Consider the following 20,709-nt stretch of genomic DNA (forward strand, 5'->3'; position numbering starts at 1 on the left):
TTTGTTACTGTTTCAATGTTACACACAAGATCCTTCACTATCAAGCTGGTGTCATCAGCAAACAGAAATATTTTTGAATCACCTGTAATACTAGAAGGCATATCATTTATATAAATAAGAAACAGCAGTGGCCCCAGCACCGACCCTTGGGGAACGCCCCACTTAACAGTGCCCCATTGGGACTGAACATCACTACCACTCTCAATATTTCGGAGAATTACCCTCTGCTTTCTGTTCTTAAAGTAAGAGGCGAACCAATTGTAAGCTACTCCCCTTACTCCATAATGGTCCAACTTCTGCAGTAATATTTTGTGGTCAACACAGTCAAAAGCCTTCGTTAAATCAAAGAAAACACCTAGCGTTCGCAACCTTTTATTTAATCCGTCGAAAACCTCACAGAGAAAAGAGAATATAGCATTTTCAGTTGTTAAACCATTTCTAAAACCAAACTGAACATTTGACAGCAAATTATGTGAATTTAAATGCTCCAGTAACCTTGTATATACAACCTTCTCGATAACTTTAGCAAACACCGATGGCATAGAAATAGGTCTAAAATTGTCAACATTATCAATGTCTCCCTTTTTATAAAGTGGCTTCACTACCGAGTATTTTAATCGATCAGGAAACCGACCACTCGTAAAGGAAAAGTTACAGATATGGCTAAGTACTGGGCTAACATACATAGAACAATACTTCAGTATTCTGCTAGATACCCCGTCATATCCATGAGAGTTCTTGGTCTTTAGTGATTTAATTATTAACTCAATCTCCCTCTTGTCAGTATCATGGAGGAGCATTTCAGGTAACAGTCTCGGAACACTTTTTTCTAAGAGCGCTATATGATTCCCTGTTGGAATTAGGTTTCTATTTAGTTCACCTGCTATATTCAGAAAGTGATTATTAAATACTGTACATATATGCGACTTATCAGTAACACGGACATTCCCACTACGCACTGATTCTATATCCTCGACCTGTCTCTGCAGACCAGCAACTTCCTTTACGACTGACCATATGGTTTTAATTTTATCCTGAGACTTAGCTATTCTATCTGCATACCACATACTTTTTGCCTTCCTAATAACATTTTTAAGCACCTTACAATACTGTTTGTAATGGGCTGCTGCATTTAGATTTTGACTGTTTCTAACGTTTTGATATAATTGCCACTTTGTTCTACAAGATATTCTTATCCCTCTAGTCAGCCACCCAGGCTGCCTGTTTGTGCTAGTACCCTGTTTTAAACGTTGTAACGGAAAGCAACTTTCAAAGAGCATGAGAAAGGTCTTTAGAAAAGCATTATATTTATCGTTTACTGTCTCAGCGCTATAAACATCTTGCCACTCTTGTTCCTTTATAAGGTTTACAAAGGTCTCTACAGCAACCGGATCAGCTTTCCTGAACAGCTGATGACTATATTTAACACGAGTTGCAGCATAAAAATCTTTTAAAGTTAAAATTTGCGCATCATGATCTGAAAGGCCATTCACCTTTTTTCTAACAGAATGCCCTTCTAGTAATGAGGAATGAACAAAAATGTTGTCTATGGTTGTTCTACTGTTCCCTTGCACTCTCGTTGGAAAGAATACGGTTTGCATAAGATTATATGAATTAAAGAGGTCTACCAGCATCCTCTTCCTTGCACAATCACTTATACAATTAATATTGAAGTCACCACATATAACTAACTTTTTGTATTTCCTATAAAGTGAACCAAGAACCTCCTCTAGCTTTAGCAAAAATGCTGTGAAATCGGAGTCTGGGGATCTATAAATAACAACAGTTACAAGTTTAACTCCGTTAAATTTAACCACACCTGCACAACATTCAAACACCTTTTCAGTGCAGTACTTTGAAACATCAATTGACTCAAATGCGATGCCGTTTTTCACATACATGGCTACTCCCCCACACCGCAAAGAGCTCCTCGAAAAGCAGCCAGCCAACCTGTATCCTGGTAAAGGAAGCCTCTGAATTATCTCCTTATTTAAGAAGTGTTCAGATACACCAATAATTTCAGAGTCAACATCTATAAGCAGTTCACTAACTTTATCCCTAATACCTTGTATATTTTGATGAAATATACTAATTCCCTCATTACTCGGATACCTAAGCTTTGTCAAAAGTGATTCCCTTGTTAGAGAGACTTCCCTTAAGCAGGAATACCTATCAGCTGACTTCAATCTAAAAAAGGTGCAGCTCTAACACACACTACTGCAGGAATTTTCCCATGAGTGATCCCACCAACCCCACCTATGCTGTCACCTATAAGCTTTGCCAACCTCCCCTTCCCATACCTGTTGAGGTGCAGGCCGTGTCTAGTAAAACCCGTCCTGCTGATAGACTCCACCGACACCACTGAAATGTGACCCATGCTTTCTGTCATCAGCGCACCCCCAAGCCTCATGTTATTACGCCTGACGGCTGTATTAAGATGAGGCCGATCGTGACGCTGAAACAGTTCCACGAAATGCACATTCGTGTTGCCAGTCTGAGTGGCTATCTTTTCCAGGTCACCATCTATGTTATACTCCCCATCCCTACCAATACTATTACCAGCCCCACCCACAATCACTACCTGATCCTCTTTAGTAAAATCCCTACATAACCCCCCTATGTTAACAGTCACCTGAGCCAACCCTGCATTAGGCTTCACAATGCTGGTGACCTGGTACTCACTTCCCAGCACTTCCTGCAACTGCTGGCCTACACCTCTGCCATGTGAACTACCTAACAGCAGAACCTTCTTCTTCCTCTTCGACTTTGCAACTGTTCTAGGCACAGTAACTACTGAGGTCTGCTGCATACTTCCTACATCTACAGCTACTAGAGTTTCCTCTCCACTAGACTCTGACAGTTGGTCATATCTATTGTAAACACCAATAGTAAAACTATCTGAAAATCTTCTTCTCCTAGCAGATCTCTTGCCAACAGCCAGCTCCCATTCCCCAACCCCCTTCTCCCTCCTCATCCTATCTAGCTCCTCCTGTGCGTTTTTCAACTGCACCTGAAGGGCACAGATCTTACGCTCCTGCTCCTCTATCAGTTTACTCTTGCTACATAACCTGATAGTGATAACATTTCAGGTATGTCATTTATTGTAATAAATGTGAGCTTACAAGCCTTAAGGACAGTCTTATCTGTGAAAAGGTGTTCCCTGATATTTGTAGTATCGTGATATGACTTTACATCTTGAGTTATTGCGATACAGAGCAGTGTTTTCGAGTGGTGTCTTGTTGGAACCATTTTCAATGGTCAATCGACTGTACCAAGGAGCTATTAGAGGACCTGCTAGACAGCTGCGTTATGCCGGTTGCATGCGAATCAGGCGAAATGCAATTCAGGTCGTTGGGATACTTTTGAGCACGAGTGTACATTGCATTTCAATGACAAAGTAATTTTTTGTAATGTGCTTATTTGCCAGACGGCCCCATCGAATAATTTCCAGGATAAGACTCTATAAGCATGAAGTGCCCATTATACAAGGACAGTGCGTCATAAAGTTTGCTGGTGAAAATGGCGATTAAGAAAACACATTGGGGACTTCAGTACTCTTGCGCTGACCCCGCAGCCCTTACCATGTATTCACCAAGCCGGTTAAAACTGCAAAGTAGTGGAAATTTGAACTTATCGGTATTGGTAATGGATAATTATGTCCAAATGAGCTTACAGGTTGTCAGAGAGCATCATCTTACAAACGTATTGTAAAAATATCGAAAATTTTCCATTAATAGAAATTATAGAAAAGACCATCGGCAAAACTGCTTCTTTTGGCAGCCAAAAATCATGGTTTCTCAGGTGTAACTAGCTATCGGTTGAAGAGGTTTGAAAACGGGAAAAATGACGTTCCTAGATAAATGTCTGAAAACTGTACAGTTTAAATGTGATCCATGTTCTGTGGTTAGTTATTTAGATAATTTCTGCCACGCTGTAAAAAAGACTAAAAACTGGCTTTTGCGGTTTTCCGAAAAATTACGTTAACATTGAATCCTTTAATCTCGGTATCGGATAATGATATCGAAAATATTTTCGAAGTTCCCCGAGTACCTCATCTTAAACAAACGGTAAAAAATTGCGACGATTTGCCATGAAAAGAAGTGTTAATCCCCACAACTGGCACTTTCGTTACACAGAAATCGTGAGTTTTCAGGATTTTCTCAGGAACCGTCAACGAACAAATGGTAAGCAATTAAGGTCCACGCTAGACAACACCCAATGTAAAAGAAGCCAGCCTTTTGCTCGATTTTCTTGCTCTGAAAGAAGTATGTAACGTTTAAATTTTGACCTTGTATTGTAAGATACCTGCAGTGCCCGTTCTACCGACGGGTATACAAATGGTCGCTAGGCAAAGGGATGGGATACCCAATAAATTTCAACCTCTTATCGCTGTGATTAATATAACCCAAGATACGCCCGCGTGAAAAGCTTCATTTTCGCGCCGCTTTTTTGTAACATATTCGACGGATTACTGTTACCTGAAGTCAGATGGGCGTTGTTTCTTAAATTCATTTGCACGTCTAGTACTGAATTTCCTTGGTTGGTCAAGAATTTGAAGTTTATAATTCCATATAGCGATAATTTTTGTATGAATATCTGGCGATTAAACAAATGCATTGTGTTGCAATATATTCCATGGACATTTGAGATTCTGTGACTGAACTTTTTCTTCTGTTCTTGGACTCGAAGAGGAAAGAACGATTGTCTGAGATTCATCTTGCTCTAACAGTCTATGTAAGCAGTAAACAAACTAAAATACAGTTGCTCATGACTTTAAATTTGTGTACGGTAGACAATGATTTGTAAACCTAAACCTTGCTTGTCGTGATTACACGTGGCCTTAACGAAACATTGATCGTTGTTAGGCGCCATACTAGAAAATAATTGGTATTTTTCTTTCAGCTCATCTTCGAGACGTGCCGCCGGTAAGGACACTAAACTGTCCTTCAGATTTCACTAGCTATGCGGCCGCTACGAATAATTTATTATATTTCACATTCAGATTTTCTCAAGGTTGCGAGATAACATCCCAGGCAGAAAGGCCTGGCCACAGGATTCTAGTTCAAGTATAAGATTTCATCTGCAAAAGATTACGCTTGTCATCTTATATTGGTATTGGAGACGAAAGCACGATCTGGAGTCACGGCTTTTATTACTTCACATTGAACTGTCATACGAAATATTATCTGGTGCTATAAGCACAAGAGTTTTAACCATCCGTTTGATATATGTTGAGGGATGTCTGTGATGATTCAAGAGAGAGACAGTTACTTATTTATGATCCCGTGGCCACCCTGAGTACTGAGCTAGTTTGCTGACTGCTGATCCGCGTCGGGCTAAATTAGATTTCATTGCACTGTTCATAGTATTATTAGAGTTATTTATCTTTTGTTTTGACGTCACTTTATTAAAAGCTATCAAAGCATACACATATTTTATTGAATTCGTTACAATCATTCATCGTTGTCATTTTGTTATGTAGTGCTCTGTTACAGTGGCTCATTTCCTGTTCTGAGCTGACAACTAAATGTCTAAATGTCCACCGTATTAGTTTATTAGTATGCAGAAACTGCTAATGGAGATGTGTTTCTCCCTTTCTAGTTAATACTGTGCTTGTCCATCCATACTGAAACAGAATCACCAGAGGGGGATGAAGCTTCATTGTTTGCTACATTGTTCTATTTCTATGGTACGGCTCATTTGTTTGCATTCATTGGAGTTTCTCACATTTACTAAAGATGTACTAAAGAAATGCACAAAAAATCTGCAGTACTATTTTTTTATAAACAAATAGTCCTTCCTTGTACCAATGCTATATTTTGGAGCCTGGAACATTACCACTCCCAGCTCGTCGCTACCTTTGGAATTTCACATTCTTTAAATTTCAACTGTAAAAATGAGTCCGCATTCCTTGCATATTTTTATTAGTTCCTCATAATTTCCCAGGATCTAGAAAAAGAATTTTGTGCAACTGATAAAAAATAGCAGTTAAATCAGATAATTACACCAAACTAATTTTACGTGTCAAACTCTCTGTTTTAGAATGTTAACCAGAAAAAAAAATCGTCACTGAGGCTTTCTCGGCCTCATTAATGGTGGTTTGCCACTGTGTGTTCAGTGGAGTCGCTGATCTCTTGCAAATCATTAGGGACAAATGAGTCACAAAATGAACGTTATTTACGTGAAAGCCAAGTATGTTTCTCTGGATGCGTCTTATTGTGATTCACGCCTACATAAAGAAAAGCAAGACTTTTGTACATTGCGCATTTTGAAGTCCACCCATAGGCTAAGAATTCTGCGCAGAAAATAATTCGTTCTATATGTTAGTTATAATCTTCATATTTTGGTTATATTGTCTTGTTTTCGTAAATCGTTTTCCTCTAGTCTGTATATTTGTCTCAGTTATATCTTTTTGAAAATTTTCGGAGGATTGTCGTGAATAACGTAATATACGGCCGTGATATACAGTGGTGTGTTCTGCAAGTTTTTGGCAGATTCCTTTTTTGGGTAATCGTTTTCCGTTATTGGAAATTTATGTGAAAACACGAAATTTCCAACCAGTGGAATTTCTAGAGTAACGGGTAGCCAGGGCAAACTTCCATTTCGAATTTTTTTTTTCCTAGTGGCCACTTTTCCAGTTTATTAAGATTAACAAGATTTTACAGTTGATAAATGTTAAAAATTTCAGTATTTCTTATTGGTTTAATACAATTTAAAACATGCAACAACAACCTGTCAAATGTCACGTTGCTCACAACTAACACGATTCATTTTTCGTTGTTTCATTCCCGATAAATGCAAATCTTTGCCGGACCTTGTGGCCGAGTGGTTCTAGGCTCATCAGTCCGGAACCGCGCGACCACTACGGTCGCAGGTTCGAATCCTGCCTCGGCATGGATGTGTGTGATGTCCTTAGGTTAGTTAGGTTTATGTAGTTCTAAGTTCTAGGAGACTGATGACCTCAGATATTAAGTCCCATAGTGCTCAGATCATTTTTTTGCAAATCTATGGCAAACAATAAAAGAGAAATGAAATGTACACTCTTTCCACTTTAGTTGCCTTAGCTCATTTGCCGTAATGAGATTCGCTCAATCTGGCATCCCAAACCAAAGTATTATCATAGTAGAGACGGGTAGGTCTTCAGGTACTTGTACATTGGCCCGAGTAATTGGTTATTGCTGATAGTATAGTCAGCCATATGTGTCTCTACCGCATGTTGTCAACAATGTCGGCGTATGTTGCTCTGTAAGATTTGCGGCTAACACTTCGTGTCAGATGTGTTTACACCTGCCACAATATTGCATGAATTGGTCTAAACCGAGCTAAGGAGCTAAGTGCTGCCATCTTGTTTTAGCTTTCCACAAATAAAAAGGTTACCGTAAAAGGGGAATCCCCTCGATACGGTGACGCCTATATTTCTAAGAAAGAAAACTGTTTCAGACACTTTAACTCGTGAACTGACTCTCCATGTATACTTCTTTCAGAACGTTGACAGAAGATTTTGATAGATAGTTTGCTGGTACCGTCATCTTCCGCAACATGAAAACGCCTTTGTATTCATGCTAGTTAATGTTTGTCTTGTAGACACCTTGTATGTAAAAGGTATATTCTGTAGATGTTTTCTGGAAAGTACAGTCTGAGGTTCAAAACAGTTTATAATTGCAAATTCTTTAATACGATAAAATATTGCGGGTATTCGTCTGCTTTGCTAAGATATGCATTTCATCTCATTTGGTGATAGGCTAAGTGGCTGACACTACATGTGCCGATGTTTCATAAGTGTATTGGAATCAGCTGAAACCTGGTAGTGAAGGAGGGCAGGATTTGGTTACGATTGTCGACGGGGCCGTAATCAATTACTATTGGTTCCCTTTTGCAATTACACACATTTATTTAAAATGGTAGTTACAGACTCAGCAATAAATAAAGACATCACACGTTATTAATGAAGGAATAAACGACTGTGTAATTAATGGTGCTTCAGTGCGTTACAATTTAAAAAATGGGCATAAAATACAGGCACACCAAATAATGTTTCAAAAACAAGCAATGTAATCCAAATTAGAATTTTAAGGAAAGTAACCATATTCATGGCTGAAGTCCTTTAACGCCAGTAATGGCAATTATAAAAAATTTAACTAACATACTGTAAAACAGCAATGTAATAGCAAAGGTTAAATTAAAAAGACTGGCAACTGATCACCAAACTGGTGGAGGATGGCGGTTACATAAAAGATTTAGAAACATATAGTAAAACAGCAAATACAACAGCAAAGATAAATTTAAAAGGACAAGCAACTGATCACTAAACAGGTGGGACAATGAGGGCAGCCAAGAGTTGCATTCACTTCACGATATGGTAACTCAGACTAGTGGCAGTCTAACGAATGACATGATAATCTTGCTGATGCTACCTGACGTCCAATAAACCAAATGCAAAGATGTAAAAATACGCCAAAGCCGGAACCGGCAGTCTGGACTCCCCCGCAGAATTCTGTGCTACGAGCGCCTGGAATGAGAAAGGAATCACTACCACCAGAGTAGAAGAATCGCGAATCAACCTACAATCAAGAAAGCTGTCAAAACTACACGCCTCACAGGACAGCAGCGGCAAGGCGAGGAAACGTACACTGCCGCTACATACACTCAGGGCAGGTTAACTGCAGCGTTAGCAGCCACGAGGCAGGATAAATACGGCTGGTTGAACTTAACAAATAGTAACAAACTGAACGCAATAAGGAAGTCCAGGGAAGCTAATCAGATCCACCTTCTTCAAGCACTCCATTCGCTGCCCTTCGCCTTGACAACACTATGACCAGCAACACGAACGCAAGTCACTGGAGAATCGCAAGATCTCACAGTGGTGGAGGTTTTCTCTGCTTGAATCTAAATGCATTCAATTTAAAGTTTTCAGGATCGTGCTTACAACGAGGTCGTGCACCCTCATGACCACAGGCCTTCGATCCAGCAGTCCATGCGCGCCGCCAGCGGTCCCGGCACGTTCTCGCACTGCGCGGGCGTAGCGCCTCCTGAGTTCCCAACCGAACTCCCACTGACTCAACTCGCAAGAACAATGACGTCGCCCCAAAGATAGGGTCACAGTCACTACATATCGATAATCGCCGCTGCTGCCACTAGCGGACCGGCAAAGCTTGCGAAACCAAGTGGTGCCAGTCAAAATGAGAAGATGTCAACTGAATGATACGGTCTTGCCTCCAACACAGGACAGAAACCTACAAACAGCACCAACGCGAGCCAGAGCATAGCTCAGTAACATCGTATCAGACGAGAAGAAAAGCTGATGTTCACTAGACAGAAGAGAAACTCTGAGATTTTATTCATGCGAAAAGTTGTGGTGTGAACCATTTCAGATCTATAAGCAATTCAAAAGTGCATTTTTCAGAAAAAATCCACTAAAGATGGCCTTAATACAAATGGCGACATGTATCTGCAACTCAAACAGACGTTATATTGCAGAAAGAGGGGTTTTCAAGTTACAAAACGAACTAATCTGAGTATACCGTAAAATCTGTTGACGTGAGTCCGCCCCTGTTAGCTGAGTGGTCAGCGCGACGGAATGTCATGCCTAACGGCTCGGGTTCAATTTCCTGCTGTATCGGAGATTTTCTCCGCTGAAGGACTGGTAGTGAAAACATTCCACTGAGGACATTATTCCATGTCTGACAAAAGTTGTTAATGAAATTTGTACAAAATGGACATCGGCATTAATACGGCCACTACATAACAAAGAAAAGAAAATTGATCTTAACAGTTACGGACGGATCTCCTACTTGCCAGTGACATATAAAATCGTGTTCATGGCACTTTTAAAGAGAGATGAAAGAATACTCAACACACAATTAGGAGAGTATCAAGCAGGATTTAGAAAGGGAAATTCTGGTCGTATGTAAAGTACACAAGCGGCAAGACGCAGTCAATACCTTCGCTGCGCAATGCCGATGGTACTGTTACCGACGACTGTTCCGCTAAGGCGGAGTTATTGAACGCAGTTTGCCGAAATTCCTTCACCAGGGAAGATGAATGGAATATTCCAGAATCTGAAACACGAACAGCTGCTAGCATGATTTTCTGAGAAGTAGATACCTTAGGGGTTGCGAAGCAACTCAAATCGCTTGATACGGGCAAGTCTTCAGGTCCAGATTGTATACCGATTAGGTTCCTTTCAGATTAAGCTGATACAATAGCTCCCTCCGTAGCACTCATATACAACCGCTCGCTCACCGATAGATCTGTACCTACAGATTGGAAAATTGCGCAGGTCGCACCAGTGTTTAAGAAGGGTAGTAGGAGTAATCCATCGAACTACAGACCTATATCACTGACGTCGGTTTGCAGTATGGTTTTGGAGCATATACTGCATTCAAACATTATGAATCACCTCGAAGGCAACGATCTATTGATACGTAATCAGCATGGTTTCAGAAAACATCGTTCTTGTGCAACGCAGCTAGCTCTTTATTCGCACGAAGTAATGGCCGTTATCGACAGGGGATCTCAAGTTGATTCCGTATTTCTAGATTTCCGGAAAGCTTTTGACACCGTTCCTCACAAGCGATTTCTAATCAAGCTGCGGGCCTATGGGGTATCGTCTCAGTTGTGCGACTGGATTCGTGATTTCCTGTCAGGAAGGTCGCAGTTCGCAGTAACAGACGGCAAATCATCGAGTAAAACTGAAGTGATATCAGGTGTTCCTCAGGGAAGCGTCCTGGGACCTCTGCTGTTCCTGATCTATATAAATGACCTGGGCGACAATCTGAGCAGTTCTCCTAGGTTGTTCGCAGATGATGCTGTACTTTACCGTCTAGTAAGGTCATCCGAAGGTCAGTATCAGTTGCAAAGCGATTTAGAAAGATTGCTGTATGGTATGGCAGGTGGCAGTTGACGCTAAATAACGAAAAGTGTGAGGTGATCCACATGAGTTCCAAAAGAAATCCGTTGGAATTCGATTACTCGATAAATAGTACAATTCTCAAGGCTGTCAATTCAACTAAGTACCTGGGTGTTAAAATCACGAACAACTTCAGTTGGAAAGACCACATAGATAATATTGTGGGGAAGGCGAGCCAAAGGTTGCGTTTCATTGGCAGGACACTTAGAAGATGCAACAAGTCCACTAAAGAGACAGCTTACACTACACTCGTTCGTCCTCTGTTAGAATATTGCTGCGCGGTGTGGGATCCTTACCAGGTGGGATTGACGGAGGACATCGAAAGGGTGCAAAAAAGGGCAGCTCGTTTTGTATTATAACGTAATAGGGGAGAGAGTGTGGCAGATATGATACGCGAATTGGGATGGAAGTAATTAAAGCAAAGACGTTTTTCGTCGCGGCGAGATCTACTTACGAAATTTCAGTCACCAAGTTTCTCTTCCGAATGCGAAAATATTTTGTTGAGCCCAACCTACATTGGTAGGAATGATCATCAAAATAAAATAAGAGAAATCAGAGCTCGAACAGAAAGGTTTAGGTGTTGGTTTTTCCCGCGCGCTGTTCGGGAGTGGAATGGTAGAGAGATAGTGTGATTGTGGTTCGACGAATCTTCTGCCAAGCACTTAAATGTGAATTGCAGAGTAGTCATGTAGATGTAGATGTGCAGCACAAATACTATATTGAAAGAACATACTAGAAGCACAGTAATCAGTATTGTAGAGGTATTCGGACTCGAAAATAAAAGAGAAATAATCAATCGAAGTTCAACAAATATATCCGAGTAAAATTCTGGAGGGACTCTCGAAAGCTTTTGAAATAAAGTCAGGAGTAAGACAGGAATATGTTTCAGCACGCCTACTTGCCAACTGAAAGTTAGAGAAGGTTGTGAGATAATGGAGGAAATCCATCATTGCTAAGTGTGCTCAACTAGAAAGAAACCAAAATATAATCACATTACACTGTCTAGCTTTTGCAGATGACTTTTCATTAATTACTGACTCACTGGATAGTGACAAATAACAAATACCAGAACTAAATACATAGACAGACAAAATAGGTCTAAAAATATCATTTGAAAAAAACACACTTCCTGACAAATACCAATGATGTCCCTCTAAAACTTAAAATTCGTAAGAACAAAACACTAAAAGAAATTGTTTTAAATTCCTAGGAGAATGGAAAGGGGATTCCAAATAAAATACATACATAACAAAAAAACTTGTCCTGGAATACGGAACTCAGACATTAAAAAGAGTGGTAAGGCCAGAAACAACAAATGTAGCAGAAGCACTTAAACTAGACTTGGGGCTCCTAAAAATTTGGAATAAGCTTGAAAGAACAATTCTAAGGAAAATACCAAGACCTAAACGTAACAGTAATGTTTAATACAAATCAAGATAACAGAGCTCTGTTTGAAAGTAGTAAAGCTAACTGGGGAAATTAGGAAAAGAAGACTAGAGCTCATTATTTTTTATTTTGAACACCCATACCTAATAGATAGTAACAGACTAACCAAGCAGATCTTTAACTTACTAAAAAGCTATAAATACAAACTCTCTCGAGTCACTGAAATTGACAAATTCATGAAAAACACTGGAATTAGATTGGACGTAACAGATACAGGATACGTTTTGGAGAAGCAACAAAAGATGCAGCATTTCAGGAAAGAAAGAGGTAGGTCTGCACGAGGATGAAAAGGGACCCAGTAAGAAAACGAACGACACTTCCGAAGGATGAAGGAATTCTGAGAGCAACGAAAATTGAATACGAAGAAGAACAAAGTTGATTTATGGTAACCTCAAAAAGGGGTATTCGAATAAGTAATACACTCCTGGCCATTAAAATCACGAAGATGACGTGCTACACACGCGAAATTTAACCGACAAGAAGAAGATGCAGTGATGTGCAAACGATTAGCTTTTCAGAGAATTCACACAACGATGGCGTAAGTGGCGACACCTACAACGTGCTGACATGAGGAAAGTTTCCAACCGATTTCTCATACACAAAAAGCATTTGACCGTCGTTGCCTGGTGAAACGTTGCTGTGAAGCCTCGTATAAGGAGGAGAAATCCGTACCATCACGTTTCCGACTTTGTTAAAGGTCGAATTGTAGCCTATCGCCATTGTGGTTTATCGTATCGCGACATTGCTGATCGAATTGGTCGAGATCCAATGAATGTTAGCAGAATATGGAATCGGTGGGTTCTGGAGGGTAATACGGAACGCCGTGCTGGATCCCAACGGCCTCGTATCACTAGCAGTCGAGATGACAGGCATCTTATCCGCAAGGCTGTAACGGATCGTGCAGCCACGTCACGATCCCTGAGTCAACAGACGGAGACGTTTGCAAGACAACAACCATCTGCACGAACAGTTCGGCAACATTTGCAGCAACGTAGACTATCAGCTCGGATACCATAGCTGCGGTTACCCTCGACGCTGCATCACAGACAGGAGCGCCTGCGATGGTGTACTCAACTACGAACCTGGGTGCACGAATGGCAAAACGTTATTTTTTCGGATGAGTCCAGGCTCTGTTTACAGAATAATGATGGTTGCATCCGTGTTTGGTGACATCGCGGTGAACGCACATTGGAAGCGTGTATTCGTCATCACCATTCTGGCGTATCACCCAGTGTGATGGTATGGGGTGCCATTGGTTACACGTCTCGGTCACCTCTTGTTCGCATTGACGGCACTTTGATCAGTGGAAGTTACATTTCAGACGTTTTACGACTCGTGGCTCTACCCTTCATTAGATCCCTGCGAAACCCTACATTTCAGCAGGATAATGCACGACCGCATGTCGCAGATCCTGTACGGGCGTTTCTGGATACAGAAAAGGTTCGACTGCTGCCCTGGCTAGCACATTCTCCAGATCTCTCATCAACTGAGAACGTCTAGTCAACGGTGGCCGAGCAACTGGCTCGTCACAATACGCCAGTCACTACTCTTGAAGAACTGTGGTATAGTGTTGAAGCTGGACGGGCAGCTGTGCCTGTAGCCGCCATCCAAGCTCTGTTTGACTCAATGCCCATGCGTGTCAAGGCCGTTATTACGGCAGAGGTGATTGTTGTGGATACTGATTTCTCAGGATCTATGCACCCAAATTGCGTGAAAGTGTAATCACATGTCAGTTCTAGTAAAATATATTTGTCCAATGAATACCTGTTTATCATCTGCATTTCTTCTTGGTGTAGCAATTTTAATGGCCAGTAGTGTAAATAATACACATACAGGCTTATTAAGTGCATATATATTCTCACGTTTCCTTTTCCCATGTTATTTTTCTGTGTTTCCAATTTCCATTGTCTCCTCTGCTAGAGAGACTATGTGTGAATCTCTGTGTGTGATGCGTCCATGTACTTTGGTGCTTCGGCAGAGAGACTGCGAGCGGTAGTGGCAGTTTATTCAACTTTTGTGCAGAGACTAAGTAACTTCTTTTGGGCCAAATAGACGTTATGGCGACTGGTCAGCAGCTGTTGTAAAATTCGGTAAGGTAGCAAGCACCTATTAATATTTTCTGTGCATATTTCTGCTATTATCTGCGAACCTCTGTCCCGTACTGTGGAACAGCACTGTTCGCAGCGTCGTCGCAAGGTCATGTCTTCTGCTTGTGTCATCTGTTATAAGCTCAGGTATTTGTAACGCGTATAGGTTTTGATGACGTTGAGAGGCTCCTACGTTTCTTGGATGTATAATCATGGTATGTCACACCAGGGTATATACTTCATTTAGGGAGTGCGACGATGCTTATTAATATTTCATTTAATTAACACGATTCTTTGTCCTACCGCTACTTGGGGGAGCGCTTTGTTCAACCCACGTCTTGTTTCAGTTGGTGTGAATCTCAAATTGTGTATGCATTGTGTGTGTGTGTTGTCCGTCTGTCATGTTAGACTTCTTTTTCTGTGTTTTAATATTAAATTCAATTCGGGGTTCGGTGTTTCTTTGTGTCGGCTAGCTGAACTGTACCACGTGCCTTTCCGCCATGTCGAGCGCCTTCATTTCAAAGGTACTAGCAATTCAAGCGGTCTGGCTAAATTTAATTTCGTATCGAATGAGGATTTGCTTTCATCTTATACATTCCTGTGTGTTCTGTACCTCCGAGATGGAGAATTTCTGCGCAGGCTACCGACGACCTGGCTGACCAGTAAAACCAACGTTTCCCTGGCCCATCGTGTTTTTATCTGTTGTACAAATTTATCTTTATGAACTTTTCATTCTGAGTGTATATTATGGCATGAACGTGTAACTTAATTCACATAAGACGAAGCCATCCTTATAACTAACCGAGGCTTTTACCGCTTGTTAAGAAACAATTATGGAAATAGTTACTGTGTCATACATATAATACCAAGCATTTCTATAGTGTTCTTTATTGTGCGTAATTGATCTTCTTATATAAACTAATTCGTGAAGTAAATGTTAACTGGCACGTAGATAGCCTTCGCAGCGTACAATCCGTGCAACTTCTAGTGTTGCTCCCTGATTCATCAGATTTAATTCATTGGTCCTTTATTTGATATTTCATTTGATGTTCAAACGAAATTTTTACCTTGAATTTAATTTAATACTAGTCACAGAGGCAACATCGCAGTGATTCAGTACGAGCATTGTTGAGTTACCTATTAATCGGTTCATAAAACATTTGATTGACGCTTACTCATTGCGAACGACCACTCGGCTCGGTTTGTCTGACCATTCGAAATGGATGTGTAGTTTTCCCATGAATATGTATCGTTCACTTCATGTTACCGTATTGTTCCACTTTTAACATCCGTTTTTCAATTGCACGAGTTCTAAAACTGACGCCGTACACCACTGCTTGACTTCGATGATTTGCGCAGTAGGAGGCGTTTGGTGACACACATTTCAATATGTATGCGCGGGCATCCCCTTCTAATCAGCGTGATTTAAAAAATAACAAACCATTCACCGAACGTTCCAGACGCACCTTGCATATCTCATTGCCACGCAGGAAGCTGAGAACAAAATATGTTGGTAAAATAGCAGTGTCCATCTCTTGTCAATAGCATCTCTCCACGAGAGCTATAATTCCCACACACTGAGAGTCTGCCTTCACATTCATCAGAATACGACAGGTGAGTACACTATTCTTTGTTGCTGCTGGTGCAATGCATAACACAGGGTTGTTGATAAGTATCTCTGGGGTTTCAAAAGAAAACTGTTCAAACACTACAATACAGAAAAATGACACATATTAGTGGTTAGAGCATTTCTTACAATTTCTGTTCGTAATATGCTCCAGAGCGTAGTTGGACTAGGGACAGCCCATCTCCTTCTTCTTGCAGATTATCTACGGCTAGCACCGCTTCTCCACCCTCGGTCGCCATCTTCTTCTGTCTTTTCTTTCTCAACGTTAATATTCCTTGTTTCCATTGCCTCCTCCACATAATTTTGCCAGTTTCGTCGTGGGCGGCCACTTTTCTTCCGCTGAGACGGTATCCACCGTATTACCCGATTCACATGCCCAACCATATCAGCTGCTTTTGTGGTATGTCGTAACAGATATTTCTTTCCATTTTAATCCTTTGCCGGATCTCCTCATTTCTTATCCTATCCATCCTAGTACAGCTCGAGCTTCGTCTTAAGTGATCCATCTAAGTGATAAGCAGTAAACTATTATTTCTTTTGCTAACATCCCAGGCTTCTGCTCCGTACAAAACTACACTCTGCACTATTATTTATTCCCTTCGCAGTAGTTCTTCTGATCTTTCGTTTCCCATGATAGAGTTATTGCCCTTGTTATAGCCTCTTTATTAACCCTATCATTGATTTCATCATTGGCTGAGCCCTGTTTATTAAATAACACCCAAGATAATTTGCCTCTTCCGGACATAAAATTCCTTCTCCACCTACCTCCAATTATTTGATCTTTCCTTTCCGTCAGCCAAGTACTCACTCTTCTTCATATCCATCTTCAGGCCAGCCTTATTGTATTCTTGTTTAACCTTTCTTATCATGCAGCTCAGATCGTCTTCGTCTTCTGCTAGTACAGAATACAGGCTTGCTGTTCTCTACTATCAATCCGATAAACTGATGTTTCATATGCCAAGTCTGCAAGTTTGCTCCAAGATACAGTTTAAAGAGGGTCGGTGACAGCCGGAATCCCTGCCGCAGACTATTATTTTCCTCGAATTGTTGTCACTAGTCACGGTACTTACTATTGCTGTGTTCTTTTCATATAATTTCGTAGTAGCCTTAAGCAATCTTTGATCTCACTATACCTCTCTCAGCTTTTCCACAGTTTGTTGGTGGGTACATAATCGTATGATTTCTCTGGGTAAACCAATGCAACGTGCGTCTCTAGCCCATAATTTGTGCGTTTTTCACATATTAGGTTCATTGTGAAGATGTTGGCCATTACCGATCTTCGCGCTCGGAATCGTCTTTGCTCTTTTGCTCTTCTTCTGCTTGTGATTATTTCTTTCTCTACCAGATTCTTCAGTACCTTCCTGTGCAGTCTTCCAACGAAAAGGATCACTGCCAATCCCCTTTAATTATATGAGTCAATAAGCACCACTTTCTTATGCAAGGTCTTGTACAGTTTTCGATTCAGCTGGAAAATCTTCTCCATTTAATATATTTCGATGATACCTATAATAATTTAAGTGAAGAAAACTTCACCAGATCAGGATATACTGACCCATATCCTTATGCCTTCTTCATCTTACAGCTTCTAACAGCCTGCTGAAGATATTTTTACATCCGAACGCCATAACTCCTCCTGTTGCATCCTCTCCTCATAACTACTTGGATTTCTTAAAATTATGTACTCCATTTACCACGACTAATATTATTACGATGCAACTTGTCACTAGCATTCACGTGATCGTTGTCTATGCCTCATCACTACGAGCCCCACCAGTCGTCCTCTCTACGGATCCGATCTTTCTTCCTTAGACTTACTTTTTTCCTTTTCATTCTCCTCTCTTTACGTCTCCGTTTAGTGTCCTGTATCTATCTCTACTTTGACTGTCGTTCATATTCACGAACGTCAGTTAAGCTTCTTCTTCCCCTGAAAATATTTCCAATATTTCTGCAACCCATCTTCTCATATTCTCCAAAGGTTTTTCTGTGGATTCCTTTATGACTTTCTTTACATGCTCATATTCCTCTTCTACTGTTATCTTTGCATTCTGTAGTTTGTTTGCTGGTCGCTGTTGGTATAAGTAGTTAGTACTGTCTTCTCTCAACCTGTTCAAGCCGACCGCTGGTGGTCGAGCGGTTCTAGGCGCTTCAGTCCAGAACCGCGCGACCGCTACGGTCGCAGGTTCGAATCCTGCCTCGGGCATGGATGTGTGTGATGTCCTTAGGTTAGTTAGGTTTAATTAGTTCTAGGTTCTAGGGGACTGATGACCTCAGAAGTTAAGTCCCATAGGGATCGGAGCCATTTGAACCATTTGACTCTTGCGAATAAGGAAAAGAAAGGGAATGACATGTTGCAGGCCACACTTCGCCTCGGTCCTCGGCCTGAACCTATTCGTCAAGGCTAAGCTACCACCGACATATCCGTCAGCTTCACCTGAGCATGCAAAACTCCCAGTATGCAAGGACAGAACGTCGTTAAGGTGGTGTCCCCTGTACTGGTACGTATATTATCTGCTACGTACTGTCGTATCGTATTACATCACTCCTGCGGATAGAGAACCCGGTGAACAGATTTACAAAGCGGGCTGCTGTCACCCCTTCCTGGGCAATGCGTCTCACTACCTTGAATAAATTGCCCGAATTCACTCACACAGTTTTAATCCACCTGGCAGCGACGGCCCGTCGGTCAGTTTCTTGTGAGTTTTAATCTAAATGTTTCACGAAAACAAGCAGAAACACTTAGCGGTATATTTAAAACTGCCTTGAAATCATTCAGTGCGAGGCGCCTTTGTTAGTCATCACTGTACGTGTTTACTGTAACGTCACCGCTTGTTTCTGATAAAGGCCACTGGAGGCCAAGTGCAATAACATCGTTGATCGTGGCCGGATAGTACTGATGTTTGCCCCACTACAAACAGTGCCCAGACGGAGCACCTCATGACTTGAATCTTGTAGAGACTCTCAACCCACAGACCGAGGAGGTATTATACTGCTGATACACATGTCCACACTACGGAAACATCGCGAATAGTGAAATCGAGCAGTGACCCAGTCCTCTGTCGCCCTCACATACATGTTTTTGCGCTTTTGTGTGGTTTTTGGTGTACGTCGTACCACACGAGACTACAGTGGTCGCTCACAATACACGTATAGTTCGCCTATGGCGGCAGAGGTCGAATCCACAGTGATGTAAATTTTGACGGATTTGAAAGGCCAGGCAGCCGGTTTGTAAGTACTACGAATTGACAACTGATGCTTCTTTGAAACATTGTTGCACACATGTTTAAATTATGCTCATTGCTTCTTCTGTATATCTTAATCATTTCATCTCGCCTATTCGTAACCAGCCCCGGACCACACGTGCATTTACCAAGCAGAGCCGTTACTGTCGCCAAACTAGAACAGTACACAGTATACAGGGTGACAAATGTTGCAGAAATGTCGCATACCGTGGAAGCATTAATGTTGTCAGTGCCGCGTACCTGCGGCATCATTGGCATGATTTGTTAGGGATTCCAAAAATCTCAGTAACAGAGGAAACAAAAATAACTGTTCGTTTGAGGTTTACATACTCCATGTGTTTTACATATTTATTAACAGAGCAGGTGAGGAAGCAGCTACGAACTTGTCTTGTCAATTATGTGGGACACTCTTAGACAGGTAATCTATGACTGGGAACACTTTGCAGCCGTGAGTGTCAAGCAGCTACATACAGCACATGTGTAGCGTGAGTCGTTCCCAGACTCGACGATTCGTATTTCAGCGTCACATCCTCGTTACTGAGAATCTTTGCCATCTCCTACCCATTTCAGATTATGGCTGTCAAGCAACTGTATATTTTTACACCTATCTACGCTGTGTGCCGCGTTAAGCTTCAACATAGATTGATGGTCGGAACGTCTTTATAAAATTAAAGTAAAAGATGATACACTCTTCCAAACCTTGATTTGCTTGAAGATTTTCCCAAGCACCAGCTGAGTAATTTTATTATTTAAACTCCAGTACGAACTCTGGGATTCACTTCCACTGTTCTTGATATATGCTGACGAATGGTTCACAAATATGAAATCGTTCTAATTACAAAAAGCTTTTCTTTTCATTTCATCCAGGGAGTCAACCAATACGTATAGCTCACAAGGAGTTCCGCTGCAACAAGAGGAACCGTTACGGTCATTATAAAAGCCCACGTTTCTATAAAAGAAATGGTTTGTATAATATTATATCAACATAAAGTCAATTTTCGAGAAAAGTGTTTGCCATAAGGGCATTATACCTCCCACTTCTGCAAGATGATTGATTATAAAGTAAGAGTATCCCACTTTTTCTATTACTGCTCCGGTTATTGTTGATCATAATTGTCACATTCAGGGCTGGTTTATGGCTCAAGCGACAGAAGCTGCTGATTAGATTGGCAAGCTGAGAGAGGCTTCAGGAACGTGGTTCAAATGGTTCAAATGGCTCTGAGCACTATGGGACTTAACTGCTATGGTCATCAGTCCCCTAGAACTTAGAACTACTTAAACATAACTAACCTAAGGACAACACACACACCCAGTCATCACGAGGCTCAGGAACGTGCTTAGTAAAAACTTTGTATAAAGGATGTATCGAAATTAGCAGCCACAACAACCCATTTGCTAAAT

Source organism: Schistocerca nitens, chromosome 9 (assembly GCF_023898315.1).
Source record: "Schistocerca nitens isolate TAMUIC-IGC-003100 chromosome 9, iqSchNite1.1, whole genome shotgun sequence".
Taxonomy (NCBI): domain Eukaryota; kingdom Metazoa; phylum Arthropoda; class Insecta; order Orthoptera; family Acrididae; genus Schistocerca; species Schistocerca nitens.